At 36.8% G+C, this 13,395-nt stretch overlaps 1 pseudogene; it reads right to left on the reverse strand.

Moving 5' to 3' along the window:
- Positions 1 to 9,408: 9,408 nt before the first annotated feature.
- On the reverse strand, positions 9,409 to 10,512 carry LOC148941917 (uncharacterized; annotated as a pseudogene).
- Between the last annotated feature and the right edge of the window lie 2,883 nt (positions 10,513 to 13,395).

Consider the following 13,395-nt stretch of genomic DNA (forward strand, 5'->3'; position numbering starts at 1 on the left):
GACGAATAAAGAATCATATTTTCTTTTATTATATGCATAAAAAAAAGTAACAATACATTGAAAAAAAGCACATTAAACATGAAAAAATACACTTTTTTAATTTATCTATAAAAAGAAATACAACATTTATATAGGGACACAGAGAAAAAACACTTAAATAAATTCACTTTTTTTTGGTTTATTTATAGAGAAAAAATACAACATTAGATTAAAGCACTTGAAAAAAAATATCACTTTTTTTTTGAATGAAACATTTACAAAAAAAAAATCTGCTCTAAGTAAAAAAAAGATAACTTTGATAGTGGCAGTGCACCCCCCACTGGCGGCTGCCCCCCCCCCCCCCAGGGCCGCGAGGCCCCCCCCCCCAAAGGCAGTGAGGACCCCCCCCAAAGGTTTTAGGAAATAATTTACAGGACTTTATTCAAACTGAGACTTTCCCTATGGGTAATACATTCGGCCCAGTCTGAAGTTAAATAGTGACCAAGGGGCAGGATAGTCACACCATCTTGACAAACTTACACCTTGTGGGAGATGGTACTCATGGCAATTTTTTCTACATTTACAGTAAAGTTTCTGTAGTTGAGAGAACGAATTGCCAGCAATTTGGCTCGTGGAATTATATTTTGAACAATACAATTCCTATAAATGTTCATGTCGAAATTCTTATCCACATAGCTCTTGGGTACTTCTTTTCAACGTTTCTTGATTTCTTTTTCATATGTCTGTATGAAGTACACCTTCGGACTTACGAACTTACCGCGGGAAATCGGGTCGCTTCTCGTTTCTGATTTAAAAAATAAAAGCTGATTTGGTGCCCGACGTTTCACTAGCTCTGGGTAAAGACTACTCCAATTGGTGTAGTCCATCCGTGAGATGATAATTTCACCGTGCGCTAAATCATCAATTAGATTTGGGGTTTTTACTTTTAACAGTAGAATATCCGTGTCCCCGTAGCAGACCTCTACTTGCCCCCTTTCCGGACACTGTACCCTAGCCACATTGTAGTAGAATTTCAACATGATTTTTTTAGAGATCTCCAAGATCGCACTGCCTGTAGCAATATTTTTATTTAATACAATACGTATTTTTTCCTATTCAATAGTACCATGACCGGGCCAATGATTGTGAAGGAAGTGTAATTTAGATCGGCAATAATTCGAGCACATTGTTCGGTGCACATTGACGTCGGTCACGACGTCACAACGATTCCTATTGCGAACACTCTCACACATTTTGCCGGAGGCCGAATTCAAAATGAGTTTATAAATTTCTTTTTCGGCTTTCGTCTGCGCTGCAGAATGGTTGTTGATAAAAGCGTCAACAAACATTTTCAGATAGGGTTTTTGGCTAAACTGGAGTGCTCTCTGAGCCGTTGTGACGTTGGAACCGTTGTTGCACATCCATTTTAAAGCCACGTGATGTACAACTATATTTTTTTTCGGCAGAAGATCAGCAATAAGTTTTTGTTTTGAAGGTGACCAATGCAATCCGTCCACCTCGACTAAACGCCTGTTGCGAGGGCTCAAAGAGTCCTTAGTCACAGGTCTATTGATGCACCGGAAAACAAAATCCTTTACTGAATCGTGAAGTTCGACTGGTATCTCCCCAGAAATTTAAAAAAAACGTCCAACCGTTCCATTCTCCTCAACACTGTCAATGTTGGGGAAATGGGGAGCTTGAGGGTCGTTTAACCCTGTATAGTAACCGCAAGGTCGTGCAAAATAGGACCTGACCGAGGGGTAGAGAGAATTCATATCAAGGAAAACTGCATCCGATTTTATCCCCGTCTTCTCTCCTGTTGGATCAGTTTCCAAGATACGATCCCCGTGAAAAACAAATCCACCCCTCATTGATCTTTCGATGAACAGATGCTGATCAATGTCTGTGATTAGCCCAATTTTTTCCCGACTAATTTTTAGGATGAGGTCCATCACTAGATGAGGAGATGAAAAATAATAGCCCAAATCAAGATTAAATTCCTCATAGATTTTGTTCGTATTTTTACACATAATGTCTAACAGAGTTAACACGTCACTCTACAAATACAGCTAGCAGTAGTCAAACCCATTTTTACACCCTCCCTCTGCCCAAACTTTTTTAGCAAAACTGTATTCATCGGGGGTGCAACTACGATCGTGTAGATTGTCGTAAAACGATTCAATCGAAGGAATAGTTTCCTCGGCGAATCTCGAAATGGAACAATAATAATCATAAGGATATATGCCCTTGACCGTCAACAAATCATATAAATCATTTGGAAATTGTTGCTTGAGAAGGGGGAAAGCATTGCAGACGTCATCGGTTTTCTGCACCTGAATTAATTCGCTCAATGATTTGGGGAAAAAACTGTAGGAATCTAAAAAGCGAATTTTATTCGTGCACTCAACGTCGGCTTCAACAAATTTCCACATAAATTCCAAAACAAGCAACTTTTCCGATGATTTAGGTATGATTTTGTAGGAAAAGCTGTCTATCACCCATGCATTATCTACTGTTCCATTTCTTTGAAGATGCGCCAATGCTGGTAGCACATACTTCAGATCGTAGTTAGCGTTATGTATAAAAACCGGAAGAAAAAGTTGCTGTTTAATTTTTAATTATATGAATTGTCAGCCCACCCCCGAAATTTACTTTTCCCCGTTGAATTGGAATCAATAAGGTGGTCGTGATCCTGCACCGCGTCTTTCGGAGCAAAAACATCCCCACTAACCCAACAATTCGTTCTCTTTTCTAGCGCCAGTTGCTCTTTATCTGACAATGTCATTGGGTAGTTGGTGTTACGTAATCGTGAAATTGCGCCCTTTGCTGTTTTTATTAAAGATACCAATAGCTTTTCCATACTACCCTCCTCATCCAAAGCCAAAAAAACTCTTCCAACTGCATTTTATTGTTGGAATCGCGACGGGCGTGCGCATAGAAACATGCAACTAGTTTGTGTTCCTTGACTATATTTGGCTTTGATGGGTCTGATACCTCAACCAGTCTTATTTCACAATATAAAGATATTTTATCAACTTGTAGCAGCAGGGAATTTCGGAAATTGTTAAATTGTAAAATATCTTTGCCTTCTGCCGGCATTTCTATTCTTTGATTGCCATGAATTTTGCAATTGCTCATGTGATCCGTGAATGTTCACTCAGATGTGAAAGGGGAAAGGCACATGGGGCAATAGAAACGTTCCCCTTTCCGAATACCTTGAGATCGGACTCGACTTATTGCTGTAACGGGGAAAAAAAGAACCTAGGAATTTACATCTTTGGGAGGCTCATAAATGATCCAGACCCAATTTTTAGCGTTTTCTGCCATCCGTATTCCACCCATGTAAACCACTCCTTTTTTATTTGTTTTTTCCTACATTCACATATACAGTTTCATTTCGAATAACGACCACCCCCACCCCAAGAAGGGCATTTGTGTTTTCAAATATGCTTATTTACTGACATGACCCCGGACGCTTTTTTACTAAAACGTAAAGAAATAATTTATGGCAATTTTTTCCAACAGTGCAAGACTTGTCAGTGATCGTTTTTGCTTACGGATTTTTTTTTAATGTCTTATGGGCAGCTGTTAAAAATGTATATTTAAAAAATTGCAGCCCCGGTGCAAAATAGAAACTCTGAACCCCTTTGGTAGTAGTCAAATTTAGGTGGTATTTTATTTTTAGATTCTCCACTCCCCATAAAATAAGGTTTTTTTTTAAATCTACTAATATTCAGGTCCATGCGTTCAATTTATAAAATAGTGGACCCCCTTCCTCTCTCATTGAACGTCTCTAAAGTTGATATTAATTTATTTACCCATTTGAAAAAGTTGTCTTCAAATTCGTTTATACCATGGTAAAAAGTCTGGTTGCCAGTTGAAAAATGAAAATAAAAAATATCCCCGGATGTCCCCTTTTGTAAATAAACTTTTTGATTAGCCGATGCTTTAATTCCTCCGTGAACCCACCAGTTCTGACTCTGAATCTCAATTTGTGCTTGATGTCTGTCGATGTCGCTATGGAGAACAGTCACGATGTCTGTTAAAATAATGCCCCCGTCAATCACGTTTTCCTCGGGAGGGTTAAAATATACCCTATATGTTTGTATGTGACTTAGAGCAGACTCTAACAAATAAAATTCACCTAATTCCGAGGACATAGCACTATTTTCATGTCCTGCGCCTATTTGCACGGGACCCAATTCACTAATAGTAAAGTTGTCGTCAAAAATGTCCCCGGAAAAATTAGGTCCAACGGTTTGCATTGTTTTATCATTAAGCGAAATAGTGGGGGTGACATAGAATTGTCAATACCCCCCGTCTGTTCAACTGCAATGGTTGGAAATGACACGAGGTCCCCTAGTACATATTCCAAGGTGTTTGGGGACAATTGATCAAGCCAGCCTGTATTGTCCTGCGACGTAATTTTTTTATGAAGACCCGGTTCGGTTGCACTAGCAATACCATCTAAATGTTCATGCATAAATCTATCTACCCAGTCTGAATCCTTAAACAAATCTATATCACAAGTTAAATCGTCTAGGCTAGCTATATCCCCAAAAAAAACATCGTTAAGGAAACCCCTTGCCATTCCATATTATCTACAACTAATGTAGATTCGTCTCTGAACTCCATTGGCGATGATAGTATTGGTCCTGTAAATTCAGTTGTTTCATCATCAAACGACAGTGCTATTTCATTAATCTGTAGAAAAAAGGTTTTATTTTCTATGTGAAGTAAGCATTATTTCATAAAGTTGAAAAAATCATGTTCATTTTATTTGTATGTTTACCTGAATGAGAGCTGGATGGTCCTTTTTTAGAGCCCCGGGGAGGACCATCGGGTACCTGGAGCTTCCTTTGGGGTAGGAGGATCGGAGCCCTTTCGAGTTGGGGGTAGAGTACTTCACAACACTATTCAAATAGAACTTGTGTATTATAACGACCCCAGAGCTTCAGCCTCAAATCCTTGTCGAAAACATATTCTAAAATCATCTTTTAAAATGTCTCTAACTGTTACACTGAAATCTCCAAAATGGTTTCGCCCAAATAATGTTTTTGATAACACTGCGTTGTCTCATATTAAATTATTAAGAATCCTTTTTCTTGTGTTAATATCTCTCTTCATCTAAGATAAAAACATCCGGTTATTTCAAACTTTTTTAACGAGCGATTAACATTCAAATTATACCTGTCGGATTAATATTCAACCTTTCCGATGGCTTATTTTGATAAAGGATTAAATACGCACAAAGCTAAGTGCAAAAACATATCCCAGTTTCATAACATTTGTTCAACCATCAACTGTGAAATAGTGATTTGTTTATATAGAGTTCGTTTAAAGAAATAATGGATTTTTGTATTAGAAAACATCTTGCTTAAAAGAGAAATTACAGGTAAGGTTTTATAAATCTATAGAAAAGTATGATAAGCTATTTGCTACTTCTGTGTTATAATCACTCTTTTATATACTGCTAATTTGGTTAGAGGTAATGAAAGAAAATGAAATATAATTATTATATAATAGTTTATAAACAAATTTAAGGTTTACTCACCAAAAGTTACGCGCTTGAGAAAATTTGACTTATTTTTGAAAATACAGAAAGAAAAAAAAAATATATACATTTACGAATTCTGACTGCACTTTTACATCTGAAGTCCCTGGAAAAGCTTGAAGAGGAGTGTCCTCCCGATCTTTACCAGATGAGAATGAAGCATTATATGAAAGCATCCATTCCCTCTTGAATTTCCTGCCAGGTTGCATAGAAGTTTGTGTAGAGCAGGCACTTGGCTTGATTACTCCTGTCTCAGCGTTGTCGTAGGCTTCATTCAATTTTGCACGTTTTTGCTGTGATGGTTGATCAATGGCATTCTAAAATATAAAAATGATTTTGAGTTTTCAAACTATTTAGCTTACGGGAGAGTACTACCCCGTCAATATTAAACCCCCAAAAGTTAAAAAAATGATGTAATTGAATTATCTAGCTCAATTCTTACTTATTCAGAATATTAATAGAGAGCATTGGGTCTACAATTCCATAGTATCAAACACGAAAAGATGACAATTATATATTTTTTTTATATGCAAAGTTTTTAAAACTTATATATCTAAATTACGAATATCACAGTACTAAACCCCCAAAATTTGAAATAAAAAAAAGACACAATATAATTAGCTAGCTCAATTCTTACTTATTCAGACTATTAACGGAGGGCATTGGACCTTCAATTCCATAGTATCAAACACAAAAAGTTGACAATTATATATTTTTTTTATATGCAAAGCTTTTAAAACTTATATACCTAAATTACGAAATACTTAAAATCACAGAAAAAAAGGAAGAAAAAGACTCCTAGACATAGCCTAAACTAAAAATTATTGAGTATATAAAGGGTTCGTCCTCTAACCTATATCTCACCCTATACGCTTAATTTTTTTTTTTTTTTAGCATTTTCGAAAGAGACATCTATTCTACCCCTCTTTTTTTTGAATATTTAATAAAATTGAAATACATGGACTGTTTAATATTTAAAAGAATGAAGCTTTTTAAAAGAGCTAACAACAAGGTGAAAAAAAAGAGTAAGTAAGGAAATTCTTCCTTAACTTAATTGCGAGACAAAAAAATAGATTTCTTTTATTATAATAATGAGAAAATTTTACTCACCAGAAGTCGCTTAGAATGTTCCATATATGTGTAAATGATTGCATAAACATTGGTAATGGTAGAATGATTGAACTGTTCAAACTGTAGAAAATTTTAATCTGAAACCTGAACATATACGAAAAAAATAATTGAATATATTGGCAGCTAAACAAGACGCACCGATTTTCTATAGCACAGGAAGGAACGTAAATGCCCCAAATCCATAGGTACATGCTCTGGAAAGGTGCCATGGAACGTAAAGGCCCAGAAACTTATAGTTGACCCAGAAACTTGTCTGCTTGGCCCAGAAACATGTCTGGTTGGCCCGGAAACTTGTCTGGTAGGTTTTGTATAATTCCATATTCAATTGACAACAGTAGCAATATTCAGTCTGGTAATCTGCCATGGAAAGGTGCCAGGGAACGTAAAGTGGGAAAATAACACAGGATGGACCATAAATTGGTAGAAATATAACCTAGGTTACTACTCACGTAATGCTCGTCTTTCACCAAGGAGAGGGGTTGTACTACCCTTTCAGTAGTCGAATTACGCTCAGAATACAATTAATATACAGATTGAATCAATTACAGTTATTGCATAAAAGGAATGAAAAACGGTTGATTTAGAGCCAGGAGCACAATCCATTTCAATGCAAGAAGCCAAAAAATTATGGAGATAAAAATAAAAATAAAATACTCATAGCTATATAAGCACGCCATCCTAACCACAAGAAAGACTATTGATCCTAGCATGGTATAGGAAATTACTGGCTAGATTCTAAGTAAATTTGGAATTTGAATTGATTCGGATTAAACTTTATTAAACAAAAAAACACAATTTAATCATTTGACAAGTAGTAGTTCAAGAAGAAACAAAGCTCTGAGGACGGACGATTACAACAACCAATATAAAGAAATTCATCTAAATAATTCAATATATATACTTGTACATACACAAATACACACATATAATAATAACAGAAAGAAAAGTGTTTCATGGAGATGAAAAGTGTTTCGTTTCAAATTGTTAAAACATTTTTTATTTCAAAATTATTACCTTTACAGCCCTAAAACAGCCACCATGAGAACATATGGTTGTAGAAATAGGAAAAAATGATAATAAGGGAAAAAAGAAATAATATTAGAAAATTAAGCTCCTATACTCAAAGCCATATTAATTGTCAACACATAATGCGTATTAATTTTAAAAACATTCCAGGAGTTAACAAATATTGGAAGAATCCATTTAGAAATCCAAATAAATATATCCCCACCAATAGTTGAAGCTTTTGAAAAAATTCCTTCTGACGTGGTACTTTTAGCTCTAGCAGATTTAGTTATCCTTTATTACAGACACACTAATTTCCTTTATTTCGTAGACTAAAGGGAACCAGATGATTAATCGGGGCACCACCTCGAGTGCTGAGGAGGGGTATAAGTTGCTTGGGTTCTGCTACCCATTCGAGGAATTTACTGACCCTTGGAGAACTTTGTCAATAGCACCGATGAACTAACTTCATACACAGTACAATTGGATTATCTACAAGGAGACACCCCGTACAAATTGCTTTAAAAACAGTTTTATAAAAAGCCGTACCTCCATTCAGAATGGTCTCCTGAGATTTTATTCCTGAAAACCCATGGTACCGCCAATTACATTTCTAAAAAATCATTACAAAGTATTAGTCAGAGCGCCAGATTCTGTATCGTGCACCCACCCATACCGGAAGGTACAAACATCCTGAGGACGGATCCTAAGGTAGTCGACCATGCTGAAAACAAATGTCGTAGGGCGCCGTTGGGGTGTTTCTGAGGAATAGGCCAAAAACGCCAAATTTAGCCTATAACTAAGTTTGAAGATTCATGAATTTTTTGCGAGTTATTGTGTTGAGGATTCCGGCGTAAAGAGGAGATCTAGACCTAAGAGAATACGATTTTTAAATTGAAAAAAAAACACCATTTTTTCTCTATTTACTGCCGTTTCAAAATAAGTGCTGTACAATTCGACTGATATCTCAAAGAAAGGCTAAAAACTCGAAATTTCTTCAAGGGCACAAACTTTTTTTTCATATTAGAAAAGAAAAATAATTCAATTCCGTACAATTTGAGCTAAAAAAAAATATATAAAATATTAGTATCTTTAAAAGGACTACGATTTTTTTTTAATGTCACTGAAATGATCATTACGCGTATCGTGAAACTGGAGATAGTTTATTTTTTCTTCAAAGGGTAGGAATACTTCAAAATTTCTAACTGTTCAAAATTTTTAACTTTTACTTAAAAATAAAAACAGGTTTAAAATAACATGTTGACTAAAAAAGTGTTTTTTAAGAATGGACGAATATGTTTTCCGGTGTACTAAGGGGTGTGCAATTACCTTTTTGGGACCTGATTTGCCACTGATACGACTGAGCTATTTACTAAATTAAAGAATTCTGCTTCACAGATGGATTCAGTCGGCTCACTGGAGTTGTCTTACTCGACCTGCCCATAAAATTGGGTAATAGTAACTGATTAGGGACGTGTTGTAATTAAAAGTAAAAGGTATCAAATAAAACTTTCAAAAATATTTCTCATTTTCTTCTTCCGAGAATTCAGACGGGGTAAGGTCAGACTCCCTGCATGCCTTCCTCGTTCCACGGCCGGATCATAAGCTGCAGCATCCTTTCTTTTTGAGCAGTTATAGTCTTTCCTTCATCTTCCACTTTTGCATCTGCAGTAAGCTTCCAGGCCTGATGCTACTTTACAGCTTGAGACGACTGCATCTACTCCCCCTTCAGCCATCTTCTATCTATGGAGGAGTAGATCTGGAATGCTCGGCCAAGCCTGTACTGACGACAAGATTATCCATGCAGTGAATATGGCTCTTCGTATGTATGGCTCGAAGTTGTCGTCAGAAGGTGGCAGTCTTCTCACATGTTGTTTCTGGCACCAAATATAAATCCTTACATTGGCCAGTAAATTGAATCCGGTATGTGTACCGTACATTTCAATGACCTAGGATTTTGATAGGTTGGAAACTTTTCTAAACGCGTCGACTGAAAGCTTCCCTCATGCATCCTTGATCTGCTCCGTCACAGACACCATTTTTGAGGCAAAAGTTGGAGACGCCGCGGTCTTTAAGAAAGAAGCTTTCCTGACGCCGAAGAAAAAGTTCGTTGTGTCACATCCTGACAAACTGTGCACAAACGGTGACATAATCCGCTCCTCTTTGGACAGGTGGACTCCATCCGCCCGCTCGTGTACTGGGATAATGTAACTCGGAAACTTCAAGAAAAGTTCGCTCAATACCTCAGCTTGAAGTTCTTCAAAAAAATGAACACAGACTACTGCCACTTCTGTGCCATTGGCATGCACAACGATGCTACAAGCGTAACGGCTAGCTTACTTGGCTTGTGTCATAAGGCGTTCGTCACCCTCTTCGTGGATGGAGGACAAGTATTCCTCGTAGTCACAGTGTTCTGGTAAAGTTGAACTTCAGCCACGCTTGACCAGAGACACTTTGAATTTCTCCTTGAACCCACCTGAGAGAAAAAGTTTGAGTACGTTTGGAAGCTGATCACCCATCTGCTCCCAGGTTTCATACAAAATTTCTAGAAGCCAGATTTTAGACGTTGAGATTGCAAGTACGGCATCCCATTCTTCAATTGTGCTAAGAGTGGAAATTTGGAAGTTTTTCCCTTTCCCTCGTCGGAGTCTGCATGCTGATTTCAAGCAGATCGACTCTCCGGTGTCTGTGAGCTTCCCAAACAGCCCGTCATACCGATCTGTGACAATGTGGACTTTAGGAATACCCATTGGAAGATCATCCAGCAACGATAGAAACAATCTTTCAGCGAAGGATTTGACTGTTTCAATCCTGGCAGGCCGATATTACCTTATCTTGGACATTAGGTCAATGATGTGTACTGTAGTTGATGTTGTTTCTTTGGATTTCAAAGTCGCCAGCCAAGCTGTAAGTCCTCCTTTTTTTTCTTAGCCAGTTCAACAGCACAGCTATGTTCCCCGTCCTCATCTTCCAGCCAGTGGATGTCTTTGTTGATTGTTGCGGAAGATGTTCAAAAATGGATGGAGAGAAAGGAAGAATTTCTTTTGTGAGGATCTTTGCAACTGCTTTCTTCTTTTCTTTGCTGTAGCTCAACTGACCAGTAATGATTCTCTTCAATGCTGCTACTTCAGAGCTTAGAAGATCGGTTTTAGGGACACCCTTCACTTTCTGAGTTTTACTCTCTGAATGGAAAGTTCGGAGTGCAACCTTTTTCACATCTTCTTTCCTGCTGCACAGAAAGTCCTCAACCACCTCTTTTCCTTTTGTGGCTACGCAAGTAATATCAGAAACAATCTTCTCAACGTCCGAGACTTCTGATTTCACAATATTCACTAGGTCAAAGTCCACTCTGCTGAACGGATTGCCCCATGTAGTGAAAATGTCTCGAACTCTATCAAATCTGGAGGGCTATTCCTTTTTCTGGATTTCCGTCCCATTTTTCCAGAAAGCGGATAGTCTGGATGCGCTATAAAGTTAGTGACTGGAGGAGCAATGGTAAATAGTGAGACTCTGGACACACAAAAAAGGAAAGAGAAGACAGCCAAATATTGTCATAGTGTACCACCTTTGCTTGACTATGCTTGAAGAAAACCTGTACCACCTAGGCTAGCTCACAAAAGAGCCAAGCTCCTCGTAAAACCCCTCCCGTGGACACCCCTGCTATTTACTGAGTAATAGTAAGAAATAAGTTGCTTATATCAGGGGGAGCTAATCTGCAACTTTACCCTACTTTTAAACCACTTAAGTAAGCCTCTAACTATCCTTTGACCCCAAAAGTGGTAAGACTTTTAGCCTATGCATTAAAATTTATATACCAAGGATTCCTGAAAGACGAGGCGAAACAATAAAAAGTGAAATCCTGGTAAAGACAAACTTTTTTTTTTTTTTGCTCATTTGGTTGAAAATTGGAAGTTCTAGTTCCTTTTTAAGTGTCAAAAGTGATGGATGGCATTTAGACCTCCTTCTTCTACAACCCCTCCTTTCACCAAACGCATCCGATTGAAATTATGAGATAGCAATTTTTTTTTTAAATAGTCCAAAGAACATATAATAATATCTTTAGGGATGACACAACCCCCCAGCGCTCCGGGAAAAGGGTTGTAAGTTTTTTTACGAGGGTATATAAGACTTTTATTGATTTTTTTTTTTTTTTTTTTTTTTTTTTTTTTTTTATTCCCACCTCCTCTCCTCTCGGTGGTACTAACTTTTTTATTTCCGAAACTAATAACTAAATTTATGTACCACCTACACTAAAAAAAAAATAAAATAAAAAAACCTACAAAATTTTTTAACTTTACATTATCATATCAATCAAACTATAAATTTGAGCAGTTAATACTTTACAGATTTCATTTGGGGGCATTCTACAACCAATTATCCAACATTAATACAAACATCTGCCTAGCCGCTTTGCAGGGTGCCCTTCCGGTATAGGGAACCCCTTCCACGGTGGCACCAACTATCAAACACCAAAAAAATACTTTATTTTGGCTCCTAAATCCCTCTGTTTACCTTATAATCCCATCCTCCCAAATTACTCTCTCTCTTACATCAAAAAGGCCCAAATAAAAAGCTTTGTCTGAACATCATCTTACACAAACATACACTCAACACTTAGACAAAATTTTTCATTTTTTTTTCCTTTTAATTCATCTTTTTCTAAAAGCCCTTTTCAACTGCTCAAATTTCAAAAAAAAAAGACAAACCTTTAAGGATCAAATAATATAGTTAATTAGCTTTTTAACCATCAATTTGCACCAGTATGGCAGATGGCAGTTAACATAACCATAACAAACTCGTTGCCATAACAAAATTGTTCCACGGGAACGATGCAGTGTCATTTACTTAGCAATGAACAAGTTAAGTTTTTAATTTTTTACCATACATGATCGAGTCGAAACTTTGACCTAATATTAAACTATGAAGCGTACTTTGGTGGTCTGAATTCCCGAAATAAATGGAATCAGCATGTTCGAAAATATTGTTTCCAAAAGTCAGAACTCATGTACCAAAATGTTTTTTACAAATCGTTATTTGACGACTTTTTCAACTTTGGCTCCCCGACTATAAATGGCTTGACCAAAATGAGGCGTAGAGTAACGTGGGCAAAATTTCTGAATCGTCGTGATACCAAGATCATTTGCTATCCGGTACTGACACCCAAGAACCCGAAAACTACACCCTAGTCGATGTTTTGAGCCATAGTTCTAACAAACCAATCATGTTTCATAAAATAACTGTTTATCTGCCTAAATAACACTAATTAGCTGGTGTTTACCTTTACTTTGACAGTATTACATCATCACTTCATAGTCAATGACTTTCTGTCTGTCCAGGAATTATTAATTCTACCTGCTATCACGTGATGGAAAAAAAACTTCCCGCTAGGTAGCAGGCTGCTAAACTAAATTCCTATTATCGGGTACACTCGCTAAATAAGTTGCAGACCCCTCAGACACAATAATTAAAAAAAATTTTATAAGCTCAATGTGTTTGCAATTAAACGGGCTTTATTTTTAATATAAAAAATTACTTTATCTTGAAAAAATTTCGAGTTTTTAGCTTTTCTGTTAGAAATTTGTTGACAAAAATATGAATTTTTTTTTAACTGCGGTAGAAAGTGCACTTTTTTTTATTTTTATTAAAACAAAAATAATATTCGAGTAGCCTCAAGTCTCTTCTTTCGATTGATTTAAAAGTACGCTGGAATTGACCAATCTTATCTG

Source organism: Artemia sp. Qi Xiang Cuo, chromosome 17, assembly GCF_049724085.1.
Source record: "Artemia sp. Qi Xiang Cuo chromosome 17, ASM4972408v1, whole genome shotgun sequence".
Lineage (NCBI taxonomy): Eukaryota > Metazoa > Arthropoda > Branchiopoda > Anostraca > Artemiidae > Artemia > Artemia sp. Qi Xiang Cuo.